This window comes from Macaca fascicularis, chromosome 10, assembly GCF_037993035.2.
Source record: "Macaca fascicularis isolate 582-1 chromosome 10, T2T-MFA8v1.1".
Lineage (NCBI taxonomy): Eukaryota > Metazoa > Chordata > Mammalia > Primates > Cercopithecidae > Macaca > Macaca fascicularis.
Window position 1 is genome coordinate 35,669,198 of NC_088384.1, and position 21,464 is coordinate 35,690,661.

General features: G+C 49.8%; 2 pseudogenes; one reads left to right on the top strand and one right to left on the bottom strand.

Moving 5' to 3' along the window:
• The window catches only part of LOC135965493 (uncharacterized), a 48,052-nt pseudogene extending 38,900 nt beyond the window's left edge, over positions 1-9,152 (bottom strand).
• The window catches only part of LOC102125700 (phosphatidylinositol 3,4,5-trisphosphate 3-phosphatase TPTE2-like), a 347,382-nt pseudogene that overhangs the window by 102,411 nt on the left and 223,507 nt on the right, over positions 1-21,464 (top strand).

Below are 21,464 nucleotides of genomic sequence, written 5' to 3' on the forward strand. Positions count from 1 at the left end.
AGCAAAATTCTGTCTCAAAGAAAAAAAAAAAAAAAATGCAAAGGGCCAAGAATAGCCAAAATACTGGCTTGTTCTGAAATCTCTGGTCTATGAGATAATCTACTTTTTTTTTTTTTTTTTTTTTTTTTTTTTGAGACAGAGTCTCCTCACTCTGTTGCATAGGCTGCAGTTCATTGGTGTGATCTTGGCTCACTGCAAGCTCTGCCTCCTGGGCTCACCCATTCTCCTGCCTCAACCTCTCAAGCAGCTGGGACAACAGGCACCCACTACCACCCTGGCTAATTTTTTGTGTTTTTAGTAGAGACAGGGTTTCACTGCGTTAGCCAGGATGGTCTCGATCTCCTGACCTCGTGATCTGCCCGCCTCTGCCTCCCAAAGTGCTGGGATTATAGGCATGAGCCACCGTGCCCGGCCAGATGAGATGATCCACTTCTTACTGACTTCAAGATGTGATAAAAGGCTTGGCACAGTGGCTTATGCCTGTAATGCCAACACTGGGAGGCTGAGGTGGGAGGATCACTTAAGGTCAGGAATTGGAGACCAGTCCAGGCAACATGGCAGGAGCTTGTTTCTGCAGAAAAAGTAAAAAAAAAAAAAATTGCTGGGCACGATGATACACACCTGTAGCCCTAGCTATCCAGGAGGCTGAGTCAGGATGATTATTTGAGCCCAGGAGTTCAAGGCTATAGTGGCTGAGGTGGGCGGATCATGAGGTCAGGAGAGCAAGACCATCCTGGCCAACATGGTTAAACCCCGTCTCCACTGAAAATACAAAAAAATTAGCCAGGCGTGATGGTGGGTGCCTGTAGTCCCAGCTACTCGGGAGGCTGAGGCAAGATAATCACTTGAACCCAGGAGGTGGACGGTATGCGCCTGTAATCTCAGTTACTGGGGAGGCAGAGGCACGAGAATTGCTTGAGTTCAGGAGACAGAGGTTGCAGTGAACTGACATCTCACCACTGCACTCCAGCCTGGGTGACAGAATGAGACTGCCTGAAAAAAACAAAACAAAACAAAACAAAAAATCAGGGCTATTTTATCTCAAGTGTTTTATGATTAAACATCTACAATTGTCTTTTGCACTAAGTTTATTATTTTTATTGTATTAAACTTTAGATTCATGGGACACATGTGCAGGTGTGTTCCATGAGTACACTGCAAAATGCTAAGGTTTGGGCTTCTAGTGAACCCATCACCCAAACACTGACCATAGTACCCAACGAGCAGTTTTTCAACCCTTTCCGCTCCTTCCCTCCCCACCTGTGGAGTTCCCAGTGTCTGCTATTTCCATCTTTATGTCCATTCGAACCAACTGTTTAGCTATTTATTTATTAATTTATTTTTGAGACGGAGTCTCACTCCTTCACCCTGGCTGGAGGGCAGTGGCTCCATCTCAGCTCACTGCAACATTCGCCTCCCGGGTTCAAGCGATTCTCCTGTCTCAGCCTTCTGAGTAGCTGGGATTACAGGCACGCACCACCACACCAGGCAAACTTTTGCAATTTTAGTAGAAATGGGGTTCCAGCATGTTGGCCAGGCTGGTATCGAACTCCTGTCCTCAAGTGATCCACCTGCTTTGCCCTCCCAGAGCGCTGGCATTATAGGTATGAGCCACTGCACCTCGCCTATTTTTAAATAATACTTAATTTTCTTTCATTTTGCTAATAGAGTACAATTATATAATGATGTTAACTTTTTTTGGGCGGTGGGATGGGGTCTCACTCTGTCACCCAGGCTGGAGTGCAATAGCTCAATCATGCTTCCCTGCTGCCTCAAATTCCTAGGGTCAAGTGATTCTCCCACCTCAGCCTCCCAAACAGCTGGGACTACAGGCATGCACCACCATGCCCAGCTCATTTTTCTATATTTGTGGAGACAGGGTCTTGCTATGTTGCCCAGGGGGGTGTCAAATACCTGAGCTCAAGCAATCTGCCCGCCTTGGCTTCCCAAAGTGCTGGGATTATAGGCATAAACCACCGTCCCTGGCCTAATAATATCGAATTTTACTTAATGCTTCATAATATCATTTCAAAAGTTTGTATTGGATATGTATTTAAATATGTAGTTTGATCTTTTGAAAAACATTTGAATTCCTAAGATTATAAAATACTAGTTGTGCCCAGGAGGCGGAGGTTACAATGAACACAGATAACACTACTGCACTCCAGCTGGGGTGACGGAGCAAGACTCCAACTCAAAAAAAAACCAAACAAATAGTTGTGTTAGGGTTCAAACCAGAGAAGCAGAACCAGTAGGAGAGATACACAGATTCAGATATACATAAACATATAGTGACACACATCTGCATAGATATAGAAATGGATGGCTTCTAGCCGGGCGCAGTGGCTCAAGCCTGTAATCCCAGCACTTTGGGAGGCTGAGGCAGGCAGATCACGTAACGTCAGGAGTTTGAGACCAGCCTGGCCAACATGATGAAACTCTGTCTCTAATAAAAATACAAAAATTAGCCAGGTGTTGTGGTGTAGGCCTGTAGTTCTAGCAAATCGGGAGGCTGAGACAGGAGAATTGCTTGAACCCGGGAGGCTCAGATTGCAGTGAACCGAGATCGCGCCAGGGCACTCCAGCATGGGTGACAAAGCTAGACTCCGTCTCTAACAAACAAACAAACAAACAAACAAAAAAGCTATATACAGACATACATCTAGATAGATAGATAGATTGTTAAAACCTTGGCTTCTGCATTTGTGGGGCTGGCTAAGCAAGCCCAGAGTCCACAGGACTGGCCGTCAGGAAACGACAATCACCGGTGGGCTGGAGCCGCACAGGCAGGGCCAAAGCTTGTTTTTCACAGGCACTCAGGAAGAAAGATCCAGAGAGAAGGGAGCACAATGGTGGACTCAACTGCTATTTGAAGTCTGTGCTCCAGGAAGTCCTAAGCCCTCTCTTTTTTAAAAAAAGAAACATAAACTTTTTGGCTGGCTGTGGTGGCACAAGCTGTAGTCTCAGCTGCTCAGGAGGTTGAGGCAGGAGAATTGCTTGAGCACAGGAGTTAGAATCTAGCCTGAGCAGCATAACAAGACTTTGGTTCGAAAAAGTATTTAAAAAATAGTCTGGCCGCAGTGGCTCACGACCGTAGTCCCAGCACTTTGGGAGGCCAAGGCGGGTGAACTGCTTGAAGCCAGGAGTTCAAGATCAGCCTGGCCAACATGGTGAAACCCCGTCTCTACTAAAAACACAAAAATCAGCCGGGTGTGGTGGCGCATGCCTGTAATCCCAGCTACTTGGGAGGCTGAGGTGGAAGAATTGCTTGAACCTGGGTGGCAGAGCTTGCAGTGAGCCAACATTGCACTGCTGCACTCCAGCCTGGGTGACAGAGTGAGACCCTGTCTCAAAAAAATAAATAAGAAATATTTTCAAAATAAAACACTTTTAATGTTATTATTATTTTTTTCTTTAGCAGCACATTGGGAAGTTGAGTAAACTTTTAATTTTAAAACAGTTTTAGAATTACAGACAAATTGCCAAGACAGCACTAAGTTCACACATACCCTTGTACCTGGCTTCCTTCTTATGAACATCTTAAATTACTATGGTAAATTGCTACAGTTAAAAAACCTAGCTGCGCATGGTACCTCACACTTACGATCCCAGCACTTCGGGAAGCCAAAGTGGGAGGATTACTTGAGTCTTGGACTCCAGGACTAGCCTGGGATACACAGTGAGACCTTGTTTTAGTTAAAAAAAAAAAAAAAATTTAAGGCCAGGCGCGGTGGCTCATGCCTATAGTCACAACACTTTGGGAGGCCGAGGTAGGCAGATCACCTGAGGTCAGGAGTTCAAGACCAGCCTGACCGACATGGAGAAACCCGGTCTCTACTAAAAATACAAAATTAGCCAGAAGTGGTGGGGCAGGCTTGTAATCCCAGCTACTCAGGAGGCTGATGCAGAAGAATCACTTGAAACCAGGAGGCGGAGGTTGCAGTGAGCTGAGATCTCGCCATTGCACTCCGGCCTGGGCAACAAGAGTGAAACCCCATCTCAAAGAAAAAAATTTTTTTAATGAAAAATTGGATCAGGCTGGAGCACAGTGGCACAGTCACACCTTACTGCAGCGTCAAACTCCTAGGCTCAAGCAATTCTCCCTCCTCAGCCTCCCTAGCAGCTGGGACTGTAAGTGCATACCACCATGCTGACTAACTAAAAGAAAAAAAAAATTTAGAGAGATGTAGTCTCGCTATGTTGCCCAGGCTAGTCTTACACTCCTGACCTCAAGATCTTCCCATCTTAGCCTCCCAAAGTGCTAGGATGTGAGTCACCATCCCCGGTCCCAGTAAACCAATACCGATAAATTATTATTAACTAAGGTTCATCTTGATTCAGATTTCTTTACTATTTCCCCTAATGTTCTTTTCCTGTCCCAAGATCTCATCCAGGAGACCATACTATGTTTAGTTCTTAAGCCTCCTCAGGATTGCTGGAGTGCAGTGACTCCATCTCGGCTCACTGTAACCTCTCATCACTGAGATCAAGCTATTCTCCTGCCTCAGCCTCCCCAGTTGCTGGGATTACAGGCACCTGCCACCATGCCCAGCAGTGCAGTGGGACGATCTTGGCTCACTGCAACCTCCGCCTCCTGGGTTCAAACGATTCTCCTGCCTCAGTCTCCCAAGTAGCTCGGATTACAGGTGTGTGCCGCAACTCACTGTCTTTTTTTTTTTGGAGACAGAGTTTGAGATGGGGCTTTACCACATTGGCCAGGCTGGTCTAGAACTCCTGGCCTCAGGTCGTCCACCCACCTCAGCCTCCCAAAGTGCTGGGATTACAGGTGTGAGCAACTGTGCCCAGGCTGTTCTGCACTTCACTTGCAAAATAATTTTCCCTTTACAATAAATTGCTCTATGCTGCATCACCTTTGCTGTGTGATTCTTATTTAAGTTCTTTATTTATTTTAATTATTTCTTCTTTTTGAAACAGGGTCTGACTATGTTGCCCAGGCTGGTCTCAAACATTTGAGCTCAAGCAATTCGCCCACCGTGGCCTCCCAAAGAGCTGGGATGACAGGCATTAGCTACCACACCCAGCCTAAATTCTTTGAAACTTACAACTGCGGACCCAAAAGACCTGTCAATCATTGCACCACTGCCATCCAGCTTGGGCGACAGTCTAAGGCCTCATCTCACAAAAGGAAAAAGATATATTAAAAATAAATAAATAATTTTTTTTCCCCCTAAAAACAGGGTATCCCAGTCAGGCACGGTAGCTCACACCTGTAATCCTTGCACTTTGGGAGGCCGAGGCAGGTGAGTCATCTGAGGTCAAGAGTTCAAGACCAACCAGGCCTACATGGTGAAACCCTGGCTCTACTAAAAAAAAACACAAAAATTAGCTGGACACGGTGGAAGATGCCTGTAATCGCTGCTACTCGGGAGGCTGAGGGAGGAGAATCACTTGAACTTGGGAGGCGGAGGTTGCAGTGAACCCAAGAATGCACCAGTGTCCTCCAGTTTGGGCTCCTACAGAGTGAGACTCCAGCTCAAAAACAAATACAACAAAAAAGACAGGGTCTCCCTCTGTTGCCCAGACCAGGGTGCAGTGACGCGGTCACAGCTCACTGCACCCTTGACCTCCCATGCTCAACTGATTCTCCTGCCTCAGTATCTGCGACTACCCGCACACATCACCATGCCTGGCGAATTTTTTAAATTTTTTGGGGTGATGGTCTCACTATGTTGCCCAGGCTGGTCTTGAACTCTTGGCCTGAAGTGATCCTCCTACCAAGTCCTCCTTACACAGAGCTGGGATGACAGGCGTGAGCCACCGCACCCGGCCCTCCAAAGCTGCCTGTTCCTTGAGCACGATGTGTAGCAAGGGGAGCTAGAGTGAGAGCAGCACCGTGGGGAAGGGACAGGACTGCCACCCTGAGCTTTCTGACGTTAGGCCAGAACCCTCTTCTCCAAGCGAGATCAACCACATGAGTGGTTTGGAACCTGTGAAGGTTTAGAGATGCTGGGAGAACCTTTTTCCTGGGAGAGCTTTCCAAATAGGGAACAAACAGAGCCACCCTGGGCCCCGCTGAGGGAGGATCCTACCAGAAGCCGTCACCACTGTCTCGCTCCACGCCGGTGGTGATGTTGATGTCATCGATGCAGGTAGTTGGTGTCGTGTACAGAAGCACAGACCGCTGCAGTCCCGCGTACTTGAAGAAGTCAAAGTCTATGTTCTGGACAAAGTAATCCTTGGGATACCTAGGGCGGGAGGACTATGGTTCGCTGGGCCCTTGCCATGGGTCTTTTGCCCTCAGTTCACATGCCTCCCCAGATCAGGGCCTCCTCTCTGCGAAGGCCACCCTGTCCCTGGCAGGAAGACCACAGGGTGGGCCGGGAAGGTGGGTGCGTGCAGTGGAGGAAGGATGGTACCCACTTGGACGTGTCGGTCACGTACGGATGGTCCCTAGTGGCAGGGTTGGGGGGTGAGCGTGCTGTTGATGGTGACAGTGAAGCAGAGGCAGAAGGGCAGGGGCCCCACCAGGAACAGGCTGCTGCTGTCAGCCTCGAAGGGGAGGTAGCCCCTTTCATGCTCTAGCTTGTGGACACCACTCACCCACTGCAGACATAGGAGATATGGGGAGGGGGTGGCAGGTCGGGGCATGAGGAGGGTCTCTGCTATCGGGCACCCCCTCACATAACCCGCAGCATGGGGCTCAGGGGCCTGCCAGCCAGATGAGAAGAACGACTTCCCAGTGGGGTAGATCAGGCCACCTATCCCCCTACACAGGGCACAGCCCCCAGGGCAGGGTAAGGCCCCCCACCGTCCCAACCCAGGAGACAGGCTGTGGGTGGAATCTGAGGGTCCCAGGCTGTTCAGCAGCTGTGGCCACCCACCCGCCCTGCCTGCTAATGGCTACACTGACCACAATGGCATAGAAGTGGGCACTGCCAATCCTCAGTACCACTCTTGAGTACAGGTCCTGGATCCATCGCTTCAGCAGGGTCACCTCCCATTCATATCACACCCAGCTGACAAAATGCCCAGTCCTGGCTGGCTGATGTCATTGAAGATGCAGAGAACCGGTATGTCCAAGGTGGGGCCCGACTGCAAAGAGAAGGGCTGGGCTCAGCTCCTAGGCCCCCAAAGGCATCTGGGACCAGTGTGCTGCACAGCTGTGCCCCCAGGCCTAGCACAAGCTCTGACACATGGCGGGGACTCCTGGTGGAAAAGACAGATAACTTGCTGATGACAGGTCCACTGCCAGGGCAGGTTGTACACCTGGACCAGTGGGGCCAGGAGATCCTCGTTGGAGCGGATAGCACCCAGTATCTCCCGAGACAGGGGTGAACCCAAGGGCACATCCCAGCCAAAGGCAAGAAAGTTCAGACCTGTGACTAAGATGCAAATGACCCACTGCCTGTCACAGGGAGGAAGGCTGGTTAGGGGGATGGGGGAGTTTGCTTAGGACACTGTGAGTGAGGCCCACGCTGGCAGCCAGCCCTCTCCTCTCTTTCTCTTGTACTGAATACCACAAAGTCAGAAACAGAGGATGTAGGCTGGGCACGGTGCTTCACACCTGTAATCCCAGCACTTTGGGAGGCAGAGGCAGGCGGATCACAAGGTCAGGAGTTCGAGACCACCCTGGCCAATATGGTGAAACCGCATCTCTACTAAAAATACAAAAATTAACTGGGAGTGGTGGCGGGCGCCTATAGTCCCAGCTACTCGGGAGGCTGAGGCAGGAGAATCGCTTGAACCCAGGAGGCAGAGGCTGCAGTGAGCCAAGATCATGCCATCGCACTCCAGCCTGGGTGACACAGCGAGACTCTCTCTCAAAAAAAAAAGACAAAGAAAAACAGGAGGTAGAACAGGCAAACACGGCCCAGACGTCACCGGATCCCACTTCTCTGCTGACCACATTCCAAGTCAGGAGGGCAACAGGGGTGGCGTCCTTGGTCTGATGTCACTGTCTGTCCTCTATCTGAACCCTGAAAACCAAGCTACCTTCCCCTCTCGGCAGAGCCAACCTCAGAATGTCTAAACTGTCCCCTCCTCCTGATCCCCGGGCCCAGCTCTGTGCAGGGCCTGCCCCTCAGGCCTGACGAGTGTCTGGTGGCTCATGCCTGTAATGAGCGCTTTGGGAAGTCAACGTGGGAGGATGGCTTGAGGTCAGGAGTTCGCCTGGAGAACGTACTGAGACGCTGTATCTTAAAAAACAAAACAAAACCAAAACGTTGGTTTTTGTTTTGAGACAGAGTCTCAGTCTGTCGCACAGGCTGGAGTGCAGTGGCTTGATCTCGGCTCACTGCAACCTCCGTCTTCCTGGTCAAGCAATTCTCCTGCCTCTGCCTCCCAAGTAGCTGGGATTACAGGTGCTCATCACCACACCTGGCTGACTTTTGTATTTTTAGTAGAGAGCGGGTTTCACCACGTTGGCCTGGGTGGTCTTGAACTCCTCCCCTCAGGTGATCCACCCGCCTGGGCCTCCCAAGGTGCTGGGATTACAGGCGTGAACCACCAAGCCCGACCAAGTTTCTTTTCTTTCTTTCTCTCTCTTTTTTTTTTTTTAATTAGGTATGGGGGCCCCAGCTAACTTGCAAGGCTGGGGCGGGAGAATCGCTTGAGCTCAGAAGTTAGGATTGCCCCATTCCGCTCCAACCTGGGCGGCAGGGTCAAACCCAGTCTCAAAAACATTTCAAAACCTAAAAATAAAAGAGAGTACACTGCCAGGCTCAGCTATCGCCTCCCGACGTGGCTGCACAAGCGCGCTTCCTCCTCCTCCCGCCTCCTCCGCCCTGGCCCTCCCCGGTCCCCCTAGTCCCCCCGGTTCCCCCGTCCTCCAACCCCGCGCCCCCAAGCCCGTTGACCTTTAACCTCCTCAGGGCCCTCAGCTCCCGGGCACTCAGGTGAAGGAGGGTGCAGGGCGCCGGTGCTTTCGCCATTCCCAACGCCGGGCTTCCGGGCGCCTCCCAACGGTCGCCCCAACATCTGCTCCTGGAAGCCCCGGCGTCGGTTGTCGCAGAAGTCCGCTGGGAAGCTTCAGAGGCCGTGGAGCTCCTTGCCCTCCCCCGAGGGGCTCTCCCGGGTGTACAGCATCCCGCCCAGCAGCGCCTGTGGGCAGCCACACAACAGCTGCTGAGAGCCGCCCAGGACACCGCCACCAGCCAGGTCATACCTCCCGCTCCCTGTCTTGGCACCAGTCTGAGGGGATGAGAGCGGCCCGGGGGAAGCCCTGCGGGCCTGTCGTGTGACGCGCCTGCGGTGTGACGCGCGTGACGCCGTCGGCGCCATATTTTTTGAGGGCGCGTGCCAGGCCTGGAGGGGCGGGGCGGCGCCAGGTGCTGCCCAGTAGGACCTGTGGCTGGAATCCAGGGCTAGGCCTTTGGGGAAGCGAGACCCCCCACCCTCAGCTCCAGCCAAGAAGGGAGTCGTCTGCTTCCCATCCCAGCAGAGGCTGGACGATCCAGGGCCCCAGGCCAGGACAGAACCCCTGAGATTGGTGGCATCCCCGTTTCTTCAAGGGGCACCTCCACTTGCTTTCCCCAGCAGGAATTGGGGCAGGCCCCAGAGGAGCCTCTTCCATGACTCCGGGATGGAGCCTCTTGCAGGGATGCACCTCCTTGGGAGGCGGTCGTAGCCTTGATCCAGGACCTCTGGGACCCCGACCCTAACCAAGGGGACAGAAGCTCCTTCTTGGCTTTGAAGATACATGAAGATACAGGGAGAGAGGCCAGGTGCAGTGGGTCACGCTTGTCATCCCAGCACTTTGGGACGCTGAGGTGGGCGGATCACTTGAGGCCAGGAGTTCGAGACCAGCCTGGCCAACATGGCGAAACCCCCTCTCTACTGAAAATACTAAAAAAAAAAAGGAGCCAGGCATGATAGCAGGCGCCTGTAATCCCAGCTACTCAGGAGGCTGAGGCTGAAGACTCACTTGAACCCAGGAGGTGAAGGTTGCAGTGAGCCGAGGTCGCACCACTGCAGTCCAACCTGGGTGACAGAGCAAGAATCTATCTCAAAAAAAAAAAAAAAAAAATTGCAGGGAGAGGGTGCCCTGCGGGACCCCACTTTACTCCAGTAGGGAAGGCACCGTGTAGAAGGAATCTGGAAGAGATCTGGAGACAGTAAAAAAGACGTAGGTTTATTCAGGGGACTTTCACACAGGTGCAGTGGCTGTGGCTGGACATGAGAACCACTACATTTGTGAAAAGCATGCAGCTTCCATAACATTTTCACCTAGCATCCTCGACCTGTTACAGGTGGAAGCTATCCGAGTTCCCGGTGGTGAATCCATACACAACTGAAACAACCTCAATTCTTGCCTCCTCAGAAGAAATAATTTGACTGAGGGTCACAAGGTAGATACCAGATAGAGGCAAGTTGCAGAGCAGGAGTAAAATTTTATTAAAAAGCAGTCCAGGAACAGGCGTGGTGGCTCATGCCTGTAATCCCAGTACTTTGGGAGGCTGAGTCAGGTGGATCACCTGAGATCAGGAGTTCGAGACCAGCCTGGCCAACATGGTGAAACCATGTCTCTACTAAAAATACAAAAATTAGCTGGGCATGATGGTGAGTGCCTGTAATCCCAGCTACTTGGGAGGCTGAGGCAGGAGAATCTCTTGAACCTGGGACATGGAGGTTGCAGTAAGATGAGATTGAGCCACTGCACTCCAGCCTGGGCTATAGAGTGAGATAGTATAAAAAAAAATGGTTATTAAAAAACTTTAGAACAGGAGGTAAAGGAAAGAAGGAAAGTACAACTTGGAAGAGGGCCAAGCGGTCGACCTGAGAAACCAAGTGCCCAGCTTGACCTCTTGACTCAGATTTTCACAGGTTGGCATCCTTCCAGGATCTTGCCACTCCTGATTCCTTAGCCTGGGGCTCCGAACACACTTTCTTCTTTGACCATAAAGTCATTCTGAGGGTACACATCAATTACGGCTGTCGGGCGCCTCTGCCATACAGAGGGGTCCCTCTGGTCCTAGGAACCTGGACTGGACACAATTGTTTGTACGATTACTCCCCCACCCCTTTTCTCATGCTCGCCAAATCCACCTTCTGGGAATGGACCTTAATACTGGAAATGGAGTCCCCAGCATAGTGAAAATAAATACATTCTACAAACTGACAAGGCCTAAAGGCTTTTTCCCAAATGTTTATGCACTTTTTCTTATTTTCTTTCTTTAAAATTTTACTTGTATATTCCTTTAGTGAAATGCTTACATGCTTAAATTAGGATATAGTTTGCTGTTTATGAGGCAGCTTTAGGCCACATTTAACAAAAGTAAGAACAAGTAGGATGCAAAAGTTTATACAGTATGTAAAAATCAGTAATTCAGGATGGGCTTGGTGGCTCACACCTGCAATCCCAGTACTTTGGGAGGGGGAGGCAGGAGGATGACTGGAGCCCAGGAGTTGTGACCAGCCTGGACAACATAATGAGACCACTGTCTCTACAAGAAATACAAAAAAAAAAAAATTACCCCGGAGGTCTCGCACACACCTATCATCCCAGGTACATCAGAGTCTGAGGCAGGAGCATTGATGAAGCCTGGGAAGCAGAGGTTGCAGTGAGCCAAGATTGTGCCACTGCACTCCAGCCCAGGTGACAGAGCGAAACCCCATCTCAAACAAAAAAATAAAACAAAGAAAAAAAAACACTAAAGGGTGCCAGAGAAGATGCCTTCCTTTTTCTTTTCTTTCTTTCTTTTTTTTTTTTTTTTTTTTTTTTTTTTTTTTTTTGAGTCTCTCCCTGTCACCCAGGCTGGAGTGCAATGGCCCCATCTCGGCTCACTGCAACCTCCACCTCCCTGGTTCAACTGATTCTCCTGCCTCAGCCTCCTGAGTAGCTGGGATTACAGGTGCTCACCACCACACCCAGCTAATTTTTGTATTTTTAACAAAGATACGGTTTCACTATGTTAACCAGGCTGGCCTCAAAGTCCTGACCTCAGGTGATCCGCCTGCCTCAGGCTCTCAAAGTCCTGGGATTACAGGCTGAGCCACCATGCCTGGCCATTTCAAATATTTCTTCAGTTTACAGTTGACTAGGAAACAAAGCTTTATCTAAAACCTTGAGGTCAGCAGAAGGGGTGTTAAGTTTTTGCCTGAGTGTGATTCCCTCCAGGGCCCCTCAGGAAGAAATTTGGAACAAAGAACGCCAGTGAGAGTTCAGTCCTGGGTTCACCCTTATCTGAGTTCGAAGGGAAAGCTGTCACCATTTTTCATCCTGTGGAGATCTGCGCTTCCGAAAACAACTTAGGGACATTTGTCAAGATATTATCTTTACTTTCTATAAGGGATCAAATACCTTGTGGCTCTAACCGACTTAGGTGGCTATTGTTCTGAGCTATTATTACCTTTTTCCTTTTCTTTTCTTTTCTTTTCTTTTTCTTTTTCTTTTTCTTTTTTTTTTATTGAGATGGAGTCTCGCTCTGTCTCCCAGGCTGGAGAGCAATGGCCCAATCTAAGCCCGCTGCACCATCCGCCTCCCAGGTTCAAGCAATCCTCCTGCCTTAGCCTCATCAGTAGCTGGGATAACAAGCATCTGTTATCACATCCAGCTAATTTTTGTATTTTCAGTAGACATGGGGTTTCACCATGTTAGCCAGACTGATCTGGAACTCCTGACCTCAGTTGATCTATCTGTCTTGACCTCTCAAAGTGCTGGGATTACAGGTGTGAGCCAGTGCACCCAGCCAATTACTACCATCTTCTTATCAACTTGCTAATTTACTTCTCAAGAATAGCTAGGTGCCCGGAATTTCCCTTGAAGGCTAATGTGGTTCGGGTATGTGCCCTCCAGATCTCATGATGAGATGTGCTTTCCAGCCAGGCGCAGTGGCTCACACCTGTAATCCCACCACATCCTCCTCCTCCAACTCCTCCTTCTCCTCCACCTCCTCCTTCTCCTCCACCTCCTCCTCCTCCAACTCCTCCTCCTCCTGCAACTCCTCCTCCTCCAACTCCTCCTCCTCCTCCTCCAACTCCTCCTCCTCCTCCAACTCCTCCTCCTCCTGCAACTCCTCCTCCTCCTCCAACTCCTCCTCCTCCTCCAACTCCTCCTCCTCCTGCAACTCCTCCTCCTCCAACTCCTCCTCCTCCTCCAACTCCTCCTCCTCCTGCAACTCCTCCTCCTCCTCCAACTCCTCCTCCTCCTGCAACTCCTCCTCCTCCTCCAACTCCTCCTCCTCCTCCAACTCCTCCTCCTCCTGCAACTCCTCCTCCTCCTCCTCCAACTCCTCCTCCTCCTGCAACTCCTCCTCCTCCTCCAACTCCTCCTCCTCCTCCAACTCCTCCTCCTCTGTTTCTTTATCCTCCTCTTCCCCTTCCTTCGTTTTTCCTCCTCCTCCATTTCTTTTTCCTCCTCCTCTTCCATTTCTCTTTCGCCCTCCTTTTCTTTTTCTTCCTCCTTTTCTTTTTCCTCCTTCTCCTCCATATCTTTTTCATCCTCCTCCTCCTCACAGGCATGAGCCACTAAACAAGGCCTGGCTGTTTGTTTCTTTCTCCTCCTCCTCCATTTCTTTTTCCTCCTCCTCCCTCTCCTCCTCCTCCTCCTCCTCCTCCTTCTCCTCACAGGCACCAGCCACCACGACTGACCTGGCTGTTTCCTTTTCCTCCTTTCCTCCTCCTGCTCCTCCTCTGCCTCCCAAATTGCTGGGATTACAGGCCTGAGCCACCACACCTAGCTATTTCTTCTTCTTTTTCTTCCTCTTCCTCCTCCTCCTTCTTCACTTAATTTTATTTTTTTTGATGTGGAGTCTCGCTCTGTTGCCCAGGCTGGAGTGCAGTGGTGCCATCTCGACTCACTGCAACCTCCACCTCCTGGGTTCAAGCCTCCCAAGTGTCTGCGATTACCAGCATCTGCCACCATGCCCAGTCAATTTTTGTACTTTTAGTAGAGATGGGGTTTCACCATGTTGGCTAGGCTGGTCTCAAACTCCTGACCTCTTGATCTGTCCACCTCCGCCTCCCATCAAGCTGGGATTATAGACATGAGCCACTGCGCCCAGTCCCCCTGGTTTTTCTTTTTGTTTTTTTTCCATGACATGGAGTTTCGCTCTTGTTGCCCAGGCTGGAGTGCAATGGCGTGATCTTCCCTCACTGCAACCTCCACCTCCCAGGTTCAAGCAATTCTCATGCCTTAGCCTGCCGAGTAGCTGGGATTAGAGGCACTTGCCCCCATGCCCGGCTAATTTTTATATTTTTAGTAGAGGCAAGGTTTCTCCATGTTGGCCAAGCTGGTCTTGAACTCCTGACCTCAGGTAATCCTCCCTTCTTGGCCTCCCAAAGTGCTGGGATTACAGCTGTCAGCCACTGCGCTGGGCCTACAGCTCATTTCTTACCACAGAAATCTTTGCACATCTCCACAAAACTGCCATCAGGGATGTCCCCAGAAACCATTCATCCCAGGTGCCATGCAGAGAAGAGCTTCTTGTTCTCCTTTTCCCTTTCCCTCTTCCCTCTCACCTCATCTTGTTCATTCACTCATCCCTTTTCCGTTCTCACTTTTAAGCGTTAACCTTTAAAAGCCTGTCTTCTCCTATAAGTAATGTATTGTAACTCCCGCCATCACCATATCCTTCTCCAACCCACCAAACTTCCAAGGGTGTTAAGTCCATAAACTAAGAAGAAATGGGAAACATTCATTGCAAAATTTGCAGCCCGTCAATCACCCAACGTGACAGCACAGATCTTCTGGTCTTTGAAGACCCATTTTTTTTTTTTTAAGACAGGTGTCACTCTGTCACCCAGGTTCAGGTGCACTGGTGCAATCACAGCTCACTGCAACCCCCAACTCCTGTGCTCAGGCGATCTGCCTGCCTCAGCCTCCCAAGCAGCTGGAACTACAGGAACACACCACACACCCAGCTAATGTGCTTATTTTTTGTGGAGATCAGGTCTTGCTCTGCTTGACAGGCTGCTCTCAAACTCCTGGCTTCAAGGGATCCTCCCACCTTGGCCTCCCAAAGCGCTGGGATTACAGGCATGAGTCACCATGCCCGGTCTGAAGACTTTTAAACACTGCCATATTCAAGATGCGTTGAAACTCACCTGTGTTTGATGAGCCTGCTTTTTCAAGTGAGTAATATAAAACACACTGAAATACCTTAAGCTTCTCAGGCTTTGTACCTTCCTCTGGAATAATCAGTGTATCCCAAAAGTAAATCCATAATGAGGTCCAGTTTTTCCTTCCTCCTTGGCTATGAAATAGACAAAGAAAAAGGCAAGCTAGCCATGTCCACCTCACTGTAGGAGACTCTCCTGTTTGCTTTTTGACTATATTTGGGAAATGAGGGCCTGACTGCTTTCCTACTTCCTAAGCACAACTTCCTTTACCTAGGAAATCCTCAGCGCGACCTACATGGATTAAACCAGCTTCCTCACTTTATTTCCAATATTCTTACAACCAAAGTATCCAGAAAGGGCAAGGCAACCTGAAAAAATGAGGACGGGTACATTATCCCATGAGCCAAACTGCCACTTACACTGGTTAGTCATGAAATCGGCAAAATTCCAGATGAGCTCTCCAACTACGTATTTTCTGCATTTTTGATCCAGACCCAGATGGTACTGCTGTGGCAGACTGTTCTGGTCATCTTCGCTGAACATCAGAGATGGATCCTGGAATTCAAGAGAAAGAAAATTTAAGAGTCAGAACTGGCAGAATTGTAAATGTTAAATGAAAAATAAAGATCCACTTGATGGTGACGAAAATATCTGACCTCACAGGGGGCTGTAGTGACTACAGGACTCACTGATGCTAGGGTAAAGAGAGCCAGGGAATGATCTAACCCAGAAGAAAATGGAGGTTTAAAAAAAAAACAACATGGCCAGGCGTGGTGGCTCAACCCTGTAATCTCAGCACTTTGGGAAGTTTAGGCCGGGCAGATCACAAGGTCGAGAGATCGAGACCATCCTGGCTAACACGGTGAAACCCCATTTCTACTAAAAATACAAGAAATGAGCTGGGCATCGTAGCAGGCGCCTGTAGTCCCAACTACTCAGGAGGCTGAGGCAGGAGAATGCTGTGAACCTGGGAGGTGGAGCTTGCAGTGAGCAGAGATCGTGCCACTGCACTCCAGCATGGGCAACAGCGAGACTCTGTTGAAAGAAAGAAAGAAAGGAAAAAAAGAAAAGAAAAGAAAAGAAAAAAAAAGAAAGAAAGAAAAGAAAGTCATTACTTAGTAACTGCTTTATTTATAAATATAATTTGACATTCCATTCATCTTACTTTTCCATCTCTATCTGCTGGTACAGTCTTAAGGCTGAACTACACAAGAAGTAAAAATATGCCTTGGGACCAGGCATGATGGCCCATGCTTCTCATCTCAGCACTTTGGGAGGCCGAAGGGGGAGGACTGCTTGAGCCCAGGAGTTCAAGAGCAGCCTGGGAAATATAGCAAGACCCCATCTCTACAAAAACTACAAAAATTAGCCAAGCATGGTGGCACACACTGGGGGTCCCAGCTACTTGGGAGGCTGAGGTGGGAGGACTGCTTGAGCCCCAGAGTTCAAAGCTTCAGTGAGCTGTGTTTGCATCACTGCACTCCAGCCTGGGTAACAGAGTGAGACCCTATCATAAGTAAATAAATGTATGTATGTATGTATGTATGTATGTATGTATGTATGTATGTATAATGAAATTAAACCAGGCTGGGCATGGCAGGTCAGGTCTATAATCCCAGCACTTTGGGATGTCAAGGTAGGAGGATCACTTGAGCCCAGGAGTTCAAGACCAGCCTAGGCAACACAGTGAGACCCAGTCTCTACAAAAAGTTTAAATATTAGCCAGGTATGGTGACGCATGCCTGTGGTTCCAGCCACTTGGGGGACTGAGGATGTAGGATCATTTGAGCCCAGGAGGTTGAGCAATGAGCTGTGATTATGCCACTGCACTCCAGCCTGGGCAACAGAGTAAGGCTGTGTCAAAAAATATATATCTTTAATTAAACTAAATAAATTCAGCTATTCTAGTCATATATCAAGACCTCAATAGCCATATGTAACTAGTGGCCACCATTTCACACAGTGCATATATGGGGCATTTCTATCATTGCAAGGGTTCTTTTTTGAAACAAGGCCTCACTCTGTCCCCCAGGTGGGAGCGCAGTGGTGCAATCATGGCAGACGGCAGCCTTGACCTACTGGGCTCAAACAATCCTCCCAACTCAGCATCCCAAGTAGCTGGGACTACAGGCAAGCACAACCATAACCAACTAATTTTATTTTTTATTTTTAGTTTTTTTTTCTTTTTTTCTTTTTTTTTTTTTTGAGACAGAGTCTCGCTTAGTCGCCCAGGCTGGAGTGCAATGGCGCGATCTCGGCTCACTGCAAGCTCCGCCTCCCGGGTTCATGCCATTCTCCTGCCTCAGCCTCCCCAGTAGCTGGCACTACAGGTGCCCGCCGCCTCGCCCGGCTAATTTTTTGCATTTTTAGTAGAGACGGGGTTTCACCGTGTTAGCCAGGATGGTCTCGATCTCCTGACCTCGTGATCCGCCCGCCTCGGCCTCCCAAAGTGCTGGGATTACAGGTGTGAGCCACCGCGCCCGGCCTATTTTTTATTTTTCTTAGTTTTTTGAGATGGAGTCTCGCTCTGTCACCCAGACTGGAGTGCAGTGACATGATCTTGACTCACTACAACCTCTACCTCCCTGGTTCAAGCACTTCTCCTGCTTCAGCCTCCTGAGTAACTGGGATTACAGGTGCACACCACCACACCCAGCTAATTTTTGTATTTTCTTAGTAGACACGAGGTTTCACCATGTTGGTCAGGTTGGACGCGAACTTCCGACCTCGTGATCCACCCACATCGGCCTCCCAAAATGCTGGGATTACAGGTGTCAGCCACCTTGCCTGGCCACAACTAATCTTAAATTTTTTGTAGAGATGGGGTCTATGTTGTGCAGACTGGTCTCATACGCCTGGGCTCAAGAGAGCCTCTGACCTCGGTCTCCCAAAGTGCTAGCATTCCAGGTGTGAGCCACAACACCCAGCACTGCAGCACCCAGGTCTATCAGTGCTGACCTAGAACCTCTCAAGAGTTTCTTAAGAATTCAGAACTGGGGCAAGGCATGGTGGCCCATGCCTGTAATTCCAGTACTTTGGGAGGCCAAGGCAGGTGGATCACTTGAGGTCAAAAGTGCAAGACCAGCCTGACCAACATGGTGAAACCTCACCTCTACTAAAAAAAAAAAAAACAAAAAAAACGATTAGGAGAACGTGGTGGTACGTACCTGTAATCCAAGTTACTTGGGAGGTCGAGGCAGGAGAATCGCTTGAACCGGGAGGCGGAGGTAGCAATGAGTCAATATTGTGCCACTGAACTCCAGCCTGGGTGACAAGAATGATCTTGCCTCTCAAAGAATAAAGAAATCAGAGTTGGTTACCTTTTCAAAGAGGATGAGCAAGGGTGCATATCCACGAGCCACTTTCCCCTTCTTGACTCGTTTGCAGAAGTGGCATTCTGTAAGCACGATAAATTTAAGGGTGCAAACAGAACAGCACAGTCCACTGTGGGGGGCTGTTCTTTATGTGTCAACGGGAGTCCCAGGAGCTGTGACAAATGAGTGTGAGCTGGCTGGGGAGGGAACAAGGGGCTGGATGGGGTTCAGGAATCCACATAAAAAAAAAAAACCGACAAGATAAAGCAACCTATCTTTGGTGAGGAAGATGAAAAAATGAGAGGGATAAAAATATGAGGACAGGCCTGGAATGGTGGCCAGGGAGGCCAGCCAGATCTCCACACAAAGATTCTGCTGTTCAGCAGGAGGTAGCCTCAGGGTGAAAGTTTCCTGAAGCAACTCAGGTCAGGCCTCACATACAAGAGCCCCAGAGGCTGCAAAAGCACCAGCTCAGCCAGCCAAGAACCCAGGGCCACACCCTTCTGAGACCCAGATTCCAAGTGAGGATCGCTGGGATTCAGCCGAACAGGAGGACGTGACAGCTGGAGGACCAATACTTCCCAACACCCTTCCAGCAAGCAGCTGTGGACATGCCATAGGAGTGGTGACAGGCAGGATGGTGGTCTGGGAAGAAGGATCCCAGACTGGGTGTCCCATAGGACCAGGTTGTGACAATCCCACAGCCAACACTCATGCCCCAGCCAAACCCAAACCCCACAGCTCCCCAAGCCCTCCATGTAAATAGCCTGTGCACTGCTAAGCAGATACCTCAGGGAACAATCTGATGGCTGTGAAGAAGATGCAGCCTCAACAGGGTTCCACAAGCCTTCTGCAAGCAAAGCCTTCTTTGCTTGGGTGCCTCTTCAAAGCACTAGGGAAGCTCTTAAAAGATACAGGGCCAGGCACAGTAGCTCACGTCTGTAAACTCAGCATTGTGGGAGGCAGAGGCAGGAGTACAGCTTGAGGTTAGGACTTTAAGGACAGCCTGGGTGGAATAGTGAGATCCTGTCTCTACAAAACACAAAAATTAGCATGGCATGGTGGTATATGCCCATAGTCCCACCCACTTGGGAGGCTGAGAAGGGAGGATTCCTTGAGCCTGGGAGGTCAAGATTGCAGTGCCCATGATCATGCCACTGTGCTACAACCTGGGCCACAGCACAAGATCCTGTTACAATCAAACAAGCAAACAAAAAACCAAAGATGCCTGTCATCTGCCCCATCAAATAAATCGAAATCTCCGCAGGGTGACACAGAGTATTCGCATTTTAAAATATCTCCTCTGCTGAATAAAAGTACAGTAATGGCTGAAAACCACTGAGTTATGTAAATATACTTCCTGTGACTTATTTGTAGCCCTTTCATATCTAACAATTTCTACAGACCCTCTCTGTGGGCTTCAGAAGCCAGAATGGGCAGGGCCAGGTGAGAGGTGTCCTAGCACACTGAGGGTAGAGCACAGCTCTCAGCTCAGGGGGACCCATTTCTGAGGCGAAGGCACCCACCAGGGGCTCCGCCTGTCTTCAGAGGGAAAATCACACCTCAGAACCCCAGAGACCCAAAAGAAAGCTCCACTTCAGCAGATACCTGCCACTGGGCCCTGGAGCGGCAGCCCCAGGAAAAACTGCCATTGCACTGTCAGCTCCCTCCAGCCCTCTCTCAGGTCCCAGCAGGAGGAGGTCTCTGACTAAGCTCAGAGGTCTCAACAAACGGCGGGTTGAAGCTCAGAGGAGTTACTAATAGACCTATAGTTACCTCAAGACTCTACCTGATCAGGGCCAAAAATGAGTCCTGGGAGGGCAGCCAGGAAGAAAGCAGGGCAGAGAGGAAACACAGGGAGAGGGGCCCTGGGACCACATCAGATACGGAGGGAACCAGGGGAACGAGAGCAGCCCTGATGATTGTGCTCCCCACAGCCCCTGCATGTCTCTGTTCCCTGAGAATTCAGGGTGAGGAGCTCACTCTTACCCTTCACCCGTTCCTGGGCTCTGGCAGGCTGGCCTGATTCCTGCCCCAGCCTCACCCATTCTCCGCAGTCGTCACCACTGATGTGGGCAAGCTGATCTCTCTGGTTTGCTGGGCTCTCACTCGCCACCCAATGGCACCAAGTTAACTTCTTTGCATGCTTTATTTTCTGTGATTAAAAAGGGAAGCAATTCTCACTAACACCATTTCTGAGAGGAGAAAACAGGCACAGGGATGTTCTATGACTTCCTCAAGATCACCAAGCTACAAGTGGGAGCTGGGCTTTGAATGGAAGTCTACCCATGCTCCTAAAGTTGAGCCGTCCTCCAAGGAAAGGACAGCACTGTAAAAGCTCAGTGAATGGGATGGGAGACTTCACTAAGGCCAACCAGGCTGGTACCCTGATATCCAACTTCCAGCCTCCAGAACTGGGAGAAACATAATTCTGTTTTTGATCAGATCCCCAGGCTATGGCTCTTTGTTGTAACATCCTGAACTAGCCCAGAAGTGCGATTCCATCACCTGAGTCATACTCCATCATTCAGAAGGGAGTCACTAACCCCTCAGTGGTGTCTTTGTGCATGCTGCCCACCTTAGGCTGAGATGAGGCACAGTGTCTGGGTCTAAATAAAATGGGAAGGCACTGGAAGGTGCAATGTCAGAGGAGGAGGATGTCTGAATTTCATTTAATCTCAACGTCTACTGGTGCGGCATGAAAGAGGAGGCCCAGAGCAAAAGTGTCTTCTCCTGAGATCACACTGTGAACCCCAGGCCCACTGGAGTTCTATTCCATGCTACTTCTCACTCCTTTTTGAATTTCCTGCATCTGTAAGTGTGTGCAATATCTACAGGGAACACCACACCATGAGTTTTATAAATCTATCTCAAACACGCCTCATGAGTTCCCTAGGAGGGAGATGCTGGCGTAATCCCCATTGTGCATGCTGGGGAGGCCCCAAAACACCAAAGGACTTCTCTAGGGTCTCACAACTGCTAAGATAAAGGTTGTTTGACCCAGAACTGTCTCCTCAAACCTGGGACCCTGGTTACATCCAGGTCTTCCCAACGTGCTGAAGGGGCACACTTTGGCATAATGGTGAAAGGTAAGGAGTTGATGGGGGAGGGTGAGGGGCCAGAAGCCCAGTG